At 39.4% G+C, this 13,131-nt stretch overlaps 1 non-coding gene across 1 annotated transcript; it reads right to left on the bottom strand.

The window, feature by feature from the left end:
- Window positions 1-4,498: 4,498 nt before the first annotated feature.
- On the bottom strand, window positions 4,499-4,569 carry trnag-gcc (transfer RNA glycine (anticodon GCC)). Its single transcript has one exon. It is a non-coding gene; the product is annotated as a tRNA-Gly (tRNA).
- Between the last annotated feature and the right edge of the window lie 8,562 nt (window positions 4,570-13,131).

Raw genomic sequence — 13,131 nt, 5'->3', positions numbered from 1 at the left:
TTTCCCCCTCTCACCTTAAAGCTATACCCTCCAGTATTTGACCATTCCACCATAGGAAAAAGACTCTGAATATCTGCCCTGTCTATGCCTCCCATAATTTTATATACCTCTATCAGGTCATACCTCAGCCTCTGACACTCCAGAGAGAACAATTTAAGTTTATCCATTCTAATATTTAATACACTCTAATTCAGGCAATATAATGGTAAAACTTTTCGGCACCCTTTCCAAAGCCTCCACATCTTTCCTATTTTGCAGTGACCAGAACTGCATAATAATACTCCAAATGTGGCCTAACTAAAGTTTTATATAGTTGCAACATGACTTCCCAACTCTTATGCTCCATTCCCCAACCAATGAAGGTAAGCATACCTCACGCCTTCTTTATCACCCTATCTACTTGTGTTGCCACCTTTGGGGAGTTATGAACTTGGATGCCAAGATCACCCTGTACATCAAAGATCCTGCCATTTACTGTGTACTTTCTTCTTGCATTTAACCTCCCAAAATGCGATATCTCATATTTGCCCAGATTAATCTTTATCTGCCATTTTTCTGCCCACATTTCCAACTGATCCGTATCCTGTGGTGTTCTTTGACAATCTTCCTCACTATCCACATCTACAAATTTACCAATGACACCACCTCCATTTTCAGTTTGATCATTTATATATATCACACAGAGGTCTCAGATGGAACACAACTGGTCACAGACCTCCAGTACAAGAGACACCCCTCCACCACTATCTGTCTTCTATGATCAAGCCAATTTTTTATCCAACTCACCACGGATCCCATGAAAGAGCTATCAGAGATTTTTTTTCATTATGCACTGTTCACAAAAAGCTATTTGTGTTTAAAGCTTCCATTGCTGATATGTGTTTGGCTCTCTGTTTATACATGTAAAGAGAGTTCTAATAATTCAGAGCCCTCCCCTTCCTGATAGTGGGCTGATTTGAATGCAGTCAATGCAAGTAAGAATGTCCTCGGCCTGAAACAATTTGAGGAAGTCAGCCAACAAGAGAACAATAACTGAAGTACTTTTCAAATATTTATTTAAGTTATTTTCTATGTTTTTTTATTTGTTTTTAGTGTGTTAAATTATATTTTTAGCTTTTTCAACAATATTTCTTGCTTGACAATTAAAGTCAATAATTGACAGCCTTTGTAGCTTGCGAATCTGGGGGCAGAGAGTCACAAGCTATCAACACCATTCTCAGGGGTGCAGCAGACTATCTGTAATGAGACAGCCTTTACACTGCACTCAACCACACTGAAGTGTTGACAGATAGGCTCCCAGTGTAAAACTGCACTACAAATGCTGGAAGAAACAGTGTGGCACAGGGGAAGGCGCCAAATGTTTGGTGTCAGAGAAAGACTGCCCTAGTAATTCTATTTCTCGCCTCACAAATTCTGCCTTACCTAATGTATTTGCTTCATTCATATCTTATTTTCAGCCTTATCAGTATTTGTTTTTGAAATAAAATGTTCGATGTTTTCCTTCGTTAAAAGTGAGTCTGAATAAATTATATTGGTTTTATGTCTTACCAGTTTTTTCCATTCAGTCATACATATTTAGCCAGTCTATAGCTTGCAGATGAGATGGTAAATGAATGATTGACATGCTTCCAACTGTTTCCATTTCTTTTTGCTCTTGTTTTCACTTAGGCATGTCTATCACTAAACCTGAACTTTTAAGCAAAAGGTGAAACTCTCCAGTGAGAATTTTGAACTGTTGTGTCATCGATCCATATTTAAAAAGCATCATTTTTTTTTCCTTTAGCACAAATGGAGCATGTTACAATATAAAAATCTTCAAACTCATTTAAATAATAAAGTATCAACATTGGTTCTTGAAATTTTGAATTTGAAGAGCTTTTTTTGTCAATTTGTACTGCTGAGCTACATTTTCATTTTGATGGAGCTTTTCTTATTCCATGGTATTATTGCATTCTTGTTATGCAACCAGTCCTGTTCTGCATATATATTGCTCAATCTCCTGGTGATTCAGTTTTCCAAAAAGTATGTGTAATAATGCATATTTCAGACATACCTGGTCCAAAAGTCACCAAAATAAACCTATCATATGATTTACTTTAGACTTTGGCAACTTGAAACAGCTCTATACTTCACCAGACACGTGAAATTGCAGAAACAACAAAGAGAAATCAACAAGCAACTAATCACAGTAATTCATGGATGATCCCTTTTAAGGTACTGATCAACAAAGTGAGGTTGGGGGAATGGGATCTTCCTACTCTGAATGCATGATTAGCCATATGCATTTAAGAGAGGAGATTAACTAGGCCTTGAGTTACAAAATGGGAGTGCAGTTACAATCTGCCTCCCCTGCATTGGCCTGGTGGGCATTTGATGCACATATCTGGCAAAATAATCCAACAAGTGTGCACATGAGCCATGGGTCCCATTTTGGTACTCAAGTGGGGTAATCCAAGCAATGGGGAATACTGATCTGAATTCCATGTCAGGTATGTATAATGCAATACGTATGTCTTATTTATCGGGGTGACTATGAAATGAAGAAAGTTTCATTTTAAGGACTTTTCTATTCTCTCTTATATTTTGTTATGCAAATACATATGTTGGAGATTTCTGTTCCTCGGGCATAGCTTGAAATACACAACCTAATGAATATTAAAATTTTCAAAGATTGAAAGAGGAAATGATGTTTTTAGTCAGGAAGCTCGATCCTATACTCCAACCTGAATAAATTATAAATATTGTTGTGCAATACTGTTACACAAATATTCTGCATATGCATAACAAATTCCCCTTCTATGTTGATTCATTTGTCTCCTTATGTGCCGCAGTTTCATAACAAATGGTAAAATATATTACAAGTACAGTGAGTATTCATATATTATCACATGCAAAACTTCAAAGCTTATAGCATCACTTATTTTGTATCTATTGGATAAAACACAACAAAATTATAGCACAGGAGAAAGCCATTCACCCCATCATTTCTATGCTGGATCTTATGTTGGGATATCAATAATTCTATTCCTCAGCTCTTTACCTTCAGCCCAGCAAATTACTCACTTTTAATGAGTTTCCTTCCTTTTCAACTAAGTGAGGAAGTATTCATTTTTAATACTATCAATGGGGTGGAACGGGGAGACAGGGTCTAAAATTTTGGTTCAAGCTACCAGGGAGAAAACGTTGGCTTCATGTCACACGGTAATATTTTTTTCCTGGGCTAAATGTTGAATGATATTAAAAGAGGGAAAAGAGGGAAACTCACCAAGCAAATTATTTCATCACTTTATTAATAATAAGCTTCAACTGTAAAATAACAAGCGCCTTATTTCAATATTTTCAAGTTTCTGTGAATTTGAAGTATACATTCAGCACTACAACTCAGCTAGCAGACTTGCATCCTCAAAGCTCCAATGACTCAGATTCATTCCTGACCTCCGGTGCTACCTGTGTAGGGTTTACACATTTTCCCTGTGACCACAGGGGTTTCCTCTGGGTTCTCCGGTTTCCACCAAAATTTCAAAGGTGTGCAGGTTGATAGATTAATAGTCCACTGTAAATTGCACCTACTGTGCAAGTGAGTGGTAGTATCTGTGAGGGAGTTGAGATGAATGTGGAGAGAATAAAAAATGAGATTTGTTTAAGATTAGTGTAGCTAGGTGTTTGATGTGGGCTTATAATTGATGGGCAAAATGGCCTGTTTCCATTCTGCATGACTCTATTGTCTCCCATTGCTTTATAAGCTGGTCAGCTCCTGAGCATCTCCAAACCTGATTAATGCTCTTCTCTTCCAGTAAGGAATCTGAGTAGATTCATAAGTTTCAGGTAATGTGGAAGTCCATTCCCATACACAACATGACTTGGACAAATTCCAGGCTTGACTTGATAATTGCAAGTAATATATGTACTATGCAAATAACAAGCAATGAGCAAGTACAACAATGGAGAATCAAACCATCTCTTTTTACATCCAATAACTGCTGAACACTTCCCATCCACAATCTGAGGGATATCATCTATCTGGAAGTTATGTGCCCATGGGCCACAATTGCTGTAGCCACATCAGCAAGTCAGAGAGCTGGTATAATGCAGCTCAAAACACTACTCCTGACTTATAAACGATTTCTAACATCCACATTGTGCAAGTCAGGAGTGCAATGAAATATTCTCCAATTGAATGAATGAATGCATCTTCATCGTCCTCAAGATGTTCAACATTATTTGTCCCTGAAAATAATTTTTTTTATATTTTATTTACAGTGTGGTAACAGGCCCTTCAGGCCCAACGAGTCCGCGCCACCCATTTTAAACCCAAATTAACCTACTCGTACGTCTTTGCAATGTGGGAGGAAACCGGAGCACCCAGAGGAAACCCACGCAGACACGGGAGAACATACAAACTCCTTACAGACAGCGCCGGGAATCAAACCCCAATCGCTGGTGCTGTAATAGCGTCGCGCTAACCGCTACGCTACCGTGCCACCCCTAAGGGGGTGATTGCATTGGCCGGGAATGGAACCTGGGCCTCCCACGTGGCAGGCAAGAATTCTACCACTGAACCACCAATGCAAGTGTCCCAGCAAGTTTGATTTTCAGCCTATTCACCACTTATACATTGTGGCTACAGTACACAACATCTGTGGAATACACCACAGCAACTCTGCCTTAGTCTTCTTGACACCACCTCTCAAAACTGTGTCCTCTACTACCTTGATGGATAGAGGTAGGTATTGCATGAATGCATGATCACCTGGAACTTTGCCTCCAAGGCAAGTCCTGATTCAGAGCTATATCTGTGATCCACCACTGTCACTGGGTCAAAATCTTATCTGTTACCACCCAACATCACATTAATCGCATTTCCAACACAAGTTCAGCTCGCCACCTTCTCAAAGGGACCTATAGATAATTACTGAACAGAGATCTGTTGGTGATGGTATGTCCCAAGAGAAAAAAAACACATATTCCTCAAAGTACCATTTTCCATGTTCCAAGTGCTGATTGTCTCCAACTGCGGAGCCACAATTCAAGAATATTCTAACAAATTATCAGTCAATAGCTCAGAATTTCCTGGCAACATTGAGACACCCATGTTCACTGTTCACTAAATATACTGAGAGCGGGTTAAGCCACATTTCCATCCTAGATGGTGTTTAAAGATGTGGAAAATGTGCTGTCATTCAGAAACATTGTGAACATTACTTTAAACAGTTAAAATATTGTAAAATTTAAGCTAAACAAATCAATTACAAATTCCTATTGAAGTGATTGAAGTTCTTCATTACTTGCACTTGGGGCTTCAGAACCTGTCCAACCAGATGGAGGTTCTGAAACCCCAGTGTAAATGCTGAAGAATTCCTGGACATTCATGCTCCATTGTTGGACTTCATAAAGAGTTCTGCAGTGGAACACAATTGTGAAAATACTGACAATTAGCCAACACTACTTCGGTGCTTGCGCAGACTCGCATGGAATGTATTAATTTCCTGACACTAATGCCGGGAAATGCCAACAATTCTGTGTGGAACTGTTGCCATTTGTCTGGAAGTCAGGATTATACAATCATTAAAAATGATTCCTTACTCACCCTCTCCATTGGCTGTCATTCTCATCCTTCTGCTGCTTTACTCCAAAGAAATGCATGTCACAGCTGCCATCAGTAGGGTGGCAGACAGCTCCATTGCAGTGCAGAAAGCCGCAGGTGACACTCAAGGATGACTTTGAGCAGTGTTAGACATGGACAGTCTGGCAGCCACAGTCTGGATTAGCAGGCAGGCTGGTTAGAGTAAGGGCAGTGGTCGAATTGCAATAATCACATAGTCCAACACTCCTGTTGCATCACTGTGGCTCCTGTGGTTTATTGCCTCAATAACCTGCTGGAGGACACATTGCTAGAGAATCATGACAAAACACCTATGATTAATAGTATCCTGAACATTAATAGCAGCAGCCTCAGCTTGAACAGCAGCTGGATGTCAGATCTTCTCTTCTAACATTCAGATATGGGGGTCTGTAATGGAACTTAAGAGATGAGCTATCAGATACCACATGATTGTTGAAAAAAGGAAGATGTTCTTTCATGACATATTTCACATTCTGTTCAGAACATCCTAAAGCAATTTTGCAGTAAATAAAATACTTTTGAGGGAGTTGTAGAGTGGTAGAGGTTGAGGGGGTGTGGAGTGGATAGGAAATGGGGCGGGTGATTTGGTGTTCACAGAACCAGAAACCAGGAAGTCAAGAGGCTACTTAAAAGAACAAGAAGGTCTGTCAAGCTTCCTAAATCGAGGGAATAACTTCCACCAGTTTTTGCAGGTAATTGGCACCTCATCTTCAAGAGGGAGAAGCATGATTCGACTCGTGCTTATCATGCATCTAATTTTACCCAGTGTACAAAGAACCACTAATGCAATAAACAATGCGGATGATACTGAATGATACTGCAATCATTTGATAATAAGACTGCAGTGACAAAATTTTATGTCTTGGCAATGCTGCTTCGAATTAATTGTGCATAATGATCCTGGTCATCTTTTTCAGTGCTAAACAATTTATCAGTCTTACTGTTTTTTATATGAGCTGGAGTGAGTGACAGGTCATGCTCAAGCCTCCAAGAAAACTTTCAATATCTTCTTCAAACAATGCCAATGGATCTTTTAACTTTAATTTGTCATTTGATGCCACAACTTTATCACAGATTACTAATTTGGCCGATAGTCTGAAAGAGCAGAAAACCTGAACATTAAATCAGTTAAATGATTCCACATTTTAGAAGATATTGGATTATATTAGAAAATTAATGCCTATCTTCATTTTGTTTTAGGGTTAATCAAACAATTAAGTCAGTAACAGTTTGCCATTGTGATCACTTGTGCAGAAGTTAAAGAATAATGTTGCTAACTTTCTGAGTGCTAACAGCTGACATACTTAATACTACAATATAATGATTTACATTTTTTGATATTGAATTATTAAATGGTTTCTACTTGAAATCTGTGAACTTGCCAAACAAATAATAAGCCGCATTGATATTTTGCTTGGTCAATCCAATGACAAAAAATCAAAAGTTACATAGAAACCTGCACCAAGCTGTGAGATTTTTAAAGTGATGTTATAAAATAATATTGAATGATAAAACCAAAATATGCTACTATTTTCCTATTTATTTTGAAGATAAGTAGGAAAATCTTTTTAGTCAAAGCCCAAAAAATTTAATTTAATGCATTATACAATTTGTCTTTGTTGGCTCAGAATGATATGAAAAATAATCCAATTTATTGAAATAATATTGACGTTAGTCTTCCTCTTGCAACTCAGAAAATCTTTGAACTTTATTTATACAGCATGGTAACAGGCCATTCACTCATAATGTGGTGTGGTAGAGATTTCCAGGATTTAAACCAAATGGCAACAACTGAGTGGTGAATACAGTAGTTGGTTGGACCATACCTTGTTGCAGATGGTCACTACCTGACACTTCTTTCCACTTTCCAGTCCATGCCTAAATATTGTCTAGGTCTTGCTGCATCCAGGCATGTACTGCTTCATTTGCATAGGAGTTGCAAATGGAACTGAACATTGTGTATTCATTAGCAAACACTCACTTCTGAATTTATGGTGGAAGAAGAGTCACTAATGAAATAACTAAAGATAATTGTACCTGGGACACTGTCCTGAGGAACTTCTGCAGCAGAGTTCTGAGGCTGGAACGGTTGTTCTGCAACAATTACATTTCTAACCATTGGAGCACCTTCCCTTTGATGCCCATTGACTTCAATTTTGCTAGTGCTTCTTAATGCCACACTCAGTCAAATGCTGCCTTTATGTCAAGCACAGTCACACTTGTCTCATCTCTTGGGCCCAACTGTGGCTCTGGTCCTGTTTGATTGCACTGTCAATGACACCTTCCATATGCCATTTGTTGTTTTATGTCTTGCACTGGACTGCTGCCACAAAACAACTAATTTCATGACAATGTGTCAGTGATAATAAACTTGATTCTGATTCTGATTCCATCACTTCGCTGACTGAGTGTAGACTGTTGAGGTGTAGCTATCTGGAATGGATTCGCACTGGGTTTATATAAACGGGGCATATCAGGGCAATTTTCTACATTTTCGGATGAATGGCAGGTTTGTAGCTGTACTGGAAGAGCATGACTAATTCTGGAGTTCAGGTCTTTACTATTGCAGCTAGTGTCTGGTTTATTCAAAGATTATTTAAGTAATTCTGAAGTGATGACCAATTGGAACAGTACTGAGAATGATCTAAGTTGTTCCAGTTATTTTATTTATAATCTAATTAAATTTGATCCCTATGATCAAATAACAATCAATGTGATTTCACTATTTCTGGCCAGTATCATTACCAGAAGCAATAAAATGACAATAATAATAGGACTGAGCTCTGACCTGCTGTACTCATTACTTTTTAATCAGAATCATCAGTTACATATTGGTGAATGTGCCATGGAGGGACTGACAGAAGAACAGCCCAAGGATTTCCCTGTGTGATATAATGTCCTTTTCTGCAAATGGTTGACTCACAAGCCCATAACTCAATAGAAGGCTCAGATGAAGGGTCCAGATTAAGGGTCTCAACACAAAACATCGACTGTCCATTTCCCTCCACAGATGCTGCTCGACCCGCTGAGTTCCTCCAGCAGTTTGTGTTTTGCTCCAGGTTCCAGCATCTGCCGTCTCTGTGTCTCCTTGATAAAAGGTTCAACATTTTGGTAAATTGCCCAGAAGTCAAAATAGACAACACCTTTCCAGTTTCTAATGATTACACTATTGCTGTGCTTATCTCACTCTTGTTCTTTGGAAGGTTCATGAAAGAGTTAATGTAGGCCATTATTAAAAATGAACTTGACAGGCCTGTGTTTGGCTCATAGCTAATTGTCCATATCAACAAGGTCTTGAAATGAAAGGAAATCAACAAATGATTGGAGCTTTATAGACCTGCACCATTCTGCTTGATTTAATGATCAATTACTGGTATATGTCGGCTGTAGTTGGAAATTGGGTAGTGCTTACTTCTGACAGGAAAATCTTGGCTATCAGTTATAAGAAATCTATGTTTCTGCTCTTAGTATTGCATTTGTAGGTTTCACTTAATCTCACACTAGATTCAAAACTAATTTATGTTGAAAAAATGAATTTGAACTTATGCTTTGTTCAAAAATTCACATTTAAATACATTTTATTGAAAGAAATCAATGAAAATACTTGACAATTTATTGTGTACCAATGCACAAGGCCCAGCAAATGTAAGTTATTTCATTTGCTTTTTCTATCTCTCAAAATCTTATTTGTAATTTCTTGTTTTTTTTCTCTTTACCTCCTAAGATGATAATGATCTATTAGTTCAAAGGGGACAGGCATGATATGGTGTGCTTGGGTGTGATATGGTAAAATGGAGCAAGGTGGGCTATGGTACATTGGTGTGGGCAGGAGTTGGAAAGAAGGGTATAGGGTGAGTGTGGTGGACTGTTATATGGTGAAGTGAGGTGGGAGTAACTTGTGTAATGAGATATTGTAAGGTGGGGTGGAGAGCAAGTTGCGTTGAGATGGTGTTAGGAAGAGGAATTGAGATGGTGTGGGTTGTTGAACAATGCTGTTCACGTAGAAATATAGAACATAGAAACATAGAAATCCTACACACAATACAGGCCCTTCGGCCCACAAAGTTGTGCTGAACATGTCCCTACCCTAGAAATTACTTGGCTTACCCATAGCTCTCTATTTTTCTCAGCTCCATGTACCTATCCAAAAGACTCTTAAAAGACCCTATCGTATCTGCCTCCACCACTGTTTCTGGCAGTGCATTCCATGCATTCACCACTCTCTGAGTAAAAAAACTTACCCTTGACATCTCCTCTGTACCTACTCCCTAGCACCTTAAACCTGTGTCCTCTTGTGGCAACCATTTCAGCCTGGGAAAAAGCCTCTGATGATCCACATGATCAATGCCTCTCATCATCTTATACACCTCTATCAGGTCACGTTTCATCCTCCGTCGTTCCAAGGAGAAAAGGCCGAGTTCACTCAACCTGTTTTCATAAGGCATGCTCCTCAATCCAGGAAACATCCTTGTAAATCTCTTCTGCACCATTTCTATGGCTTCCACATCCTTCCTGTAGTGAGGTGACCAGAACTGAGCACAGTACTCCAAGTGGGGTCTGACCAGGGTCCTATATAGTTGCAACATTACCTCTCAGCTCCTAAATTCAATTCCACGATTAATGAAGGACAATACACCGTATGCCTTCTTAACCACAGGGTCAACCTGTGCAGCTGCTTTGAGCGTCCTATGGACTCGGACCCCAAGATCCCTCTGATCCTCCACACTGCCAAGAGTCTTACCATTAATACTATATTCTGCCATCATATTTGACCTACCAAAATGAACCACCTCACACTTATCTGGGTTGAACTCCATCTGCCACTTCTCAGCCCAGGTTTGCATCCTATCTATGTACCGCTGTAACCCCTGACTGTCCTCCACACTATCCACAACACCTCCAACCTTTGTGTCATCAGCAAACTTACTAATCCATCCCTCCACTTCCTCATCCAGGTCAGTTATAAAAATCACAAAGAGTAAGGGTCCCAGAACAGATCCCTGAGGCACATCATTGGTCACCAACCTCCATGCAAAATACGACCCATCAACAACCACTCTTTGTCTTCTGTGGGCAAGCCAGTTCTGGATCCACAAAACAATGTCCCCTTGGATCCCATGCCTCCTTACTTTCTCAATAAGCCTTGCATGGGGTACCTTATCAAACGCATTGCTGAAATCCATATACACTACATCTACTGCTCTTCCTTCATCGATGTGTTTGGTCACATTCTCAAAAAATTCAATCAGGCTCATAAGGCAGGACCTGCCCTTGACAAAGCCATGCTGACTATTTTTAATCATATTATACCTATGGTATAATCACATATGGGAGGGGTTGGAAACCTGAGATAGGGATTGAGATGGGAATTTAGAGATTTATGGCATTGTGGGAAGTGATATTCTGAAGTAGGAAATAGTATGGGGTGAACTGAGTTGAGGAGGGGCAAGGTGCATTGGAATGAAGTGTGGTCAGAAACAGAAGGTGGGCAATACTTCCATCAGAAATTAACAGCATCTGTCATCTGCCTTACAATACCAACCACCAGTCCCTCCATGACACATTCTTCATGTTTCACCTATCTCCTTGTTTGCATTGTATACTGTGAACAGTTCTGGTCACAACTGTTGGAAGGATGTGATTGAACTAAAAAGAGTCCAGAGGAGATTCACCAGGATGTTGCGTGGAATGGACCATTTCATTTATTAGGAGAGACCGGACATGCTGTGTTTGTTTTACAGGAGGCCAATGGGGTCCTGATTGACGTATAGAAAATGATGAGGGGCATAGATAGTGTAGATGGTAGGAAACTCTTCCTCATAACAGAGATACCTAAAACTAAAGGGCTTAGGTTTAAAGTAAGAGGTAGGATGTTTAGAAGGGATCTAAGGAAGAACTTTTTCATGCAGTGGCTGGAATCTTGAGCACACTGTCTGAGGGGGTGGTGAGAGCAGGTACTTTCATAGTATTTAAGAAGTATCTGGATGATATGTGCACATGAAAGATACAGGTTTTATATAAATAATTCTGGTGCTGACAGCTCTCATCATTGATGCATGCAGCACAAACACAGAAGGCCATGGGCCAACTGCCATTAAATGGGGAGAGTAGAAATAGGTACCTGATGCTTGGCATGGACATGGTGGGCTGAAGGTCCTCTTTCTACACTGTATGACGCCATGACACCGTGGCCTTCCCTAGATAAAGAGATGACCAATTAGATGTGAATTTAAAATATAAAAGATGGAATGCATCAAATTAAACAAACTGAAAGAAATTAAAAACCCTGCCTGGGCATTGGTGATTCTTCCTTTCAGAAGAGTCATCAAACTCCATTTTTTTTTCTCATGTCATCCCAAAGGATCCTATGGCACTACTTTGAAGAGAGAGAAGTCTCCCAGTGCTAATCTTTAGTCTTCAATCAACTTCACTAAATAATTTGTTTTTTTATTTCATTTCTGTTTTGCGTACCTTTGGGTGCAAGTTATTAATTATGCTTCCTACATTGCAGCAATAATTGTTCTTCAAATGCTTTTCACATGCTGACAAGTCCTTGGGACATGAAGACATGAAAGACGCAAGTTTTGCTATAAACTAATTCTGCTGCTGGCAGTTCTAGACATAGAGGCATGCTGCACAAACACAAGCCCTTTGCCCCATCGCGTCCATCCCACCATCAAGCACCCATCTGCACTATGTCCACGTTTTCCTCTTGCAATCCCATCAGTACCTCCTCCATTCCCTGCCACTCACCAACAGCCAGGGCAAATTATAGTAGTAAATTAACCTTCCAACCAGCATGTCTTTAGAACACTGAAGGAAATGTGAGCACACAGTGGTTAGAAGAAAAATATGCAAATTCCACACAGCACCAGAGATCGGTATCAAATCTAGGTAGCTGGATGTGTGAGGCAGCAGCACTAAATATTTGCACCAATGTGCTGCTCCAATCCTCAGCATATTGCTGTGCTTCTCTATGATTAGGCTTCTTTATAAAAATAATTCGGGTTTCTAGCTTGAAGATTGACCATTCAAATTCCCTCCCTGTCATAGTGAGCCACTTTTTTAATAGAGTGGTAGAGTCGCAGGATGATAAGTAAGTTCTACCAAATATGGATCAGGACCAAGTCAGACATGCAAAAAGTACTGTTACTGCAACTTCACCTCTAGAGTCTACCCATTTCATGACTTCAGTGCTGCAGAATGTCAATGTCATCTCCACCCTTGTCAGTTCTTGTTTTCTGTTTCATTTGTAATAAAAAGATAAATTTAAGTCCAAGGGTGCAATAAAATAAATATCGACTATAGTTTTCCAAGCTACAAGGCAAACTTTTGTCCTTCAGTTTACAGATGCATCATTAAATACGCAGTAATAACTTTTAGGCTTCAGGTTTGAGCAATGCAGACTTGTACACTGCCAAAATTCTTAAGACAATAAATTACCACTGTTGCTCTCAACTGCAATCAATACTTGCTTCAGTATTATGATAGATATGTAATATAGTTTA

Source organism: Pristis pectinata, chromosome 11 (assembly GCF_009764475.1).
Source record: "Pristis pectinata isolate sPriPec2 chromosome 11, sPriPec2.1.pri, whole genome shotgun sequence".
Taxonomy (NCBI): domain Eukaryota; kingdom Metazoa; phylum Chordata; class Chondrichthyes; order Rhinopristiformes; family Pristidae; genus Pristis; species Pristis pectinata.
The sequence above is the reverse complement of the archived record's forward strand: the minus strand, read 5'-3'. Positions and strand labels throughout refer to the sequence as shown.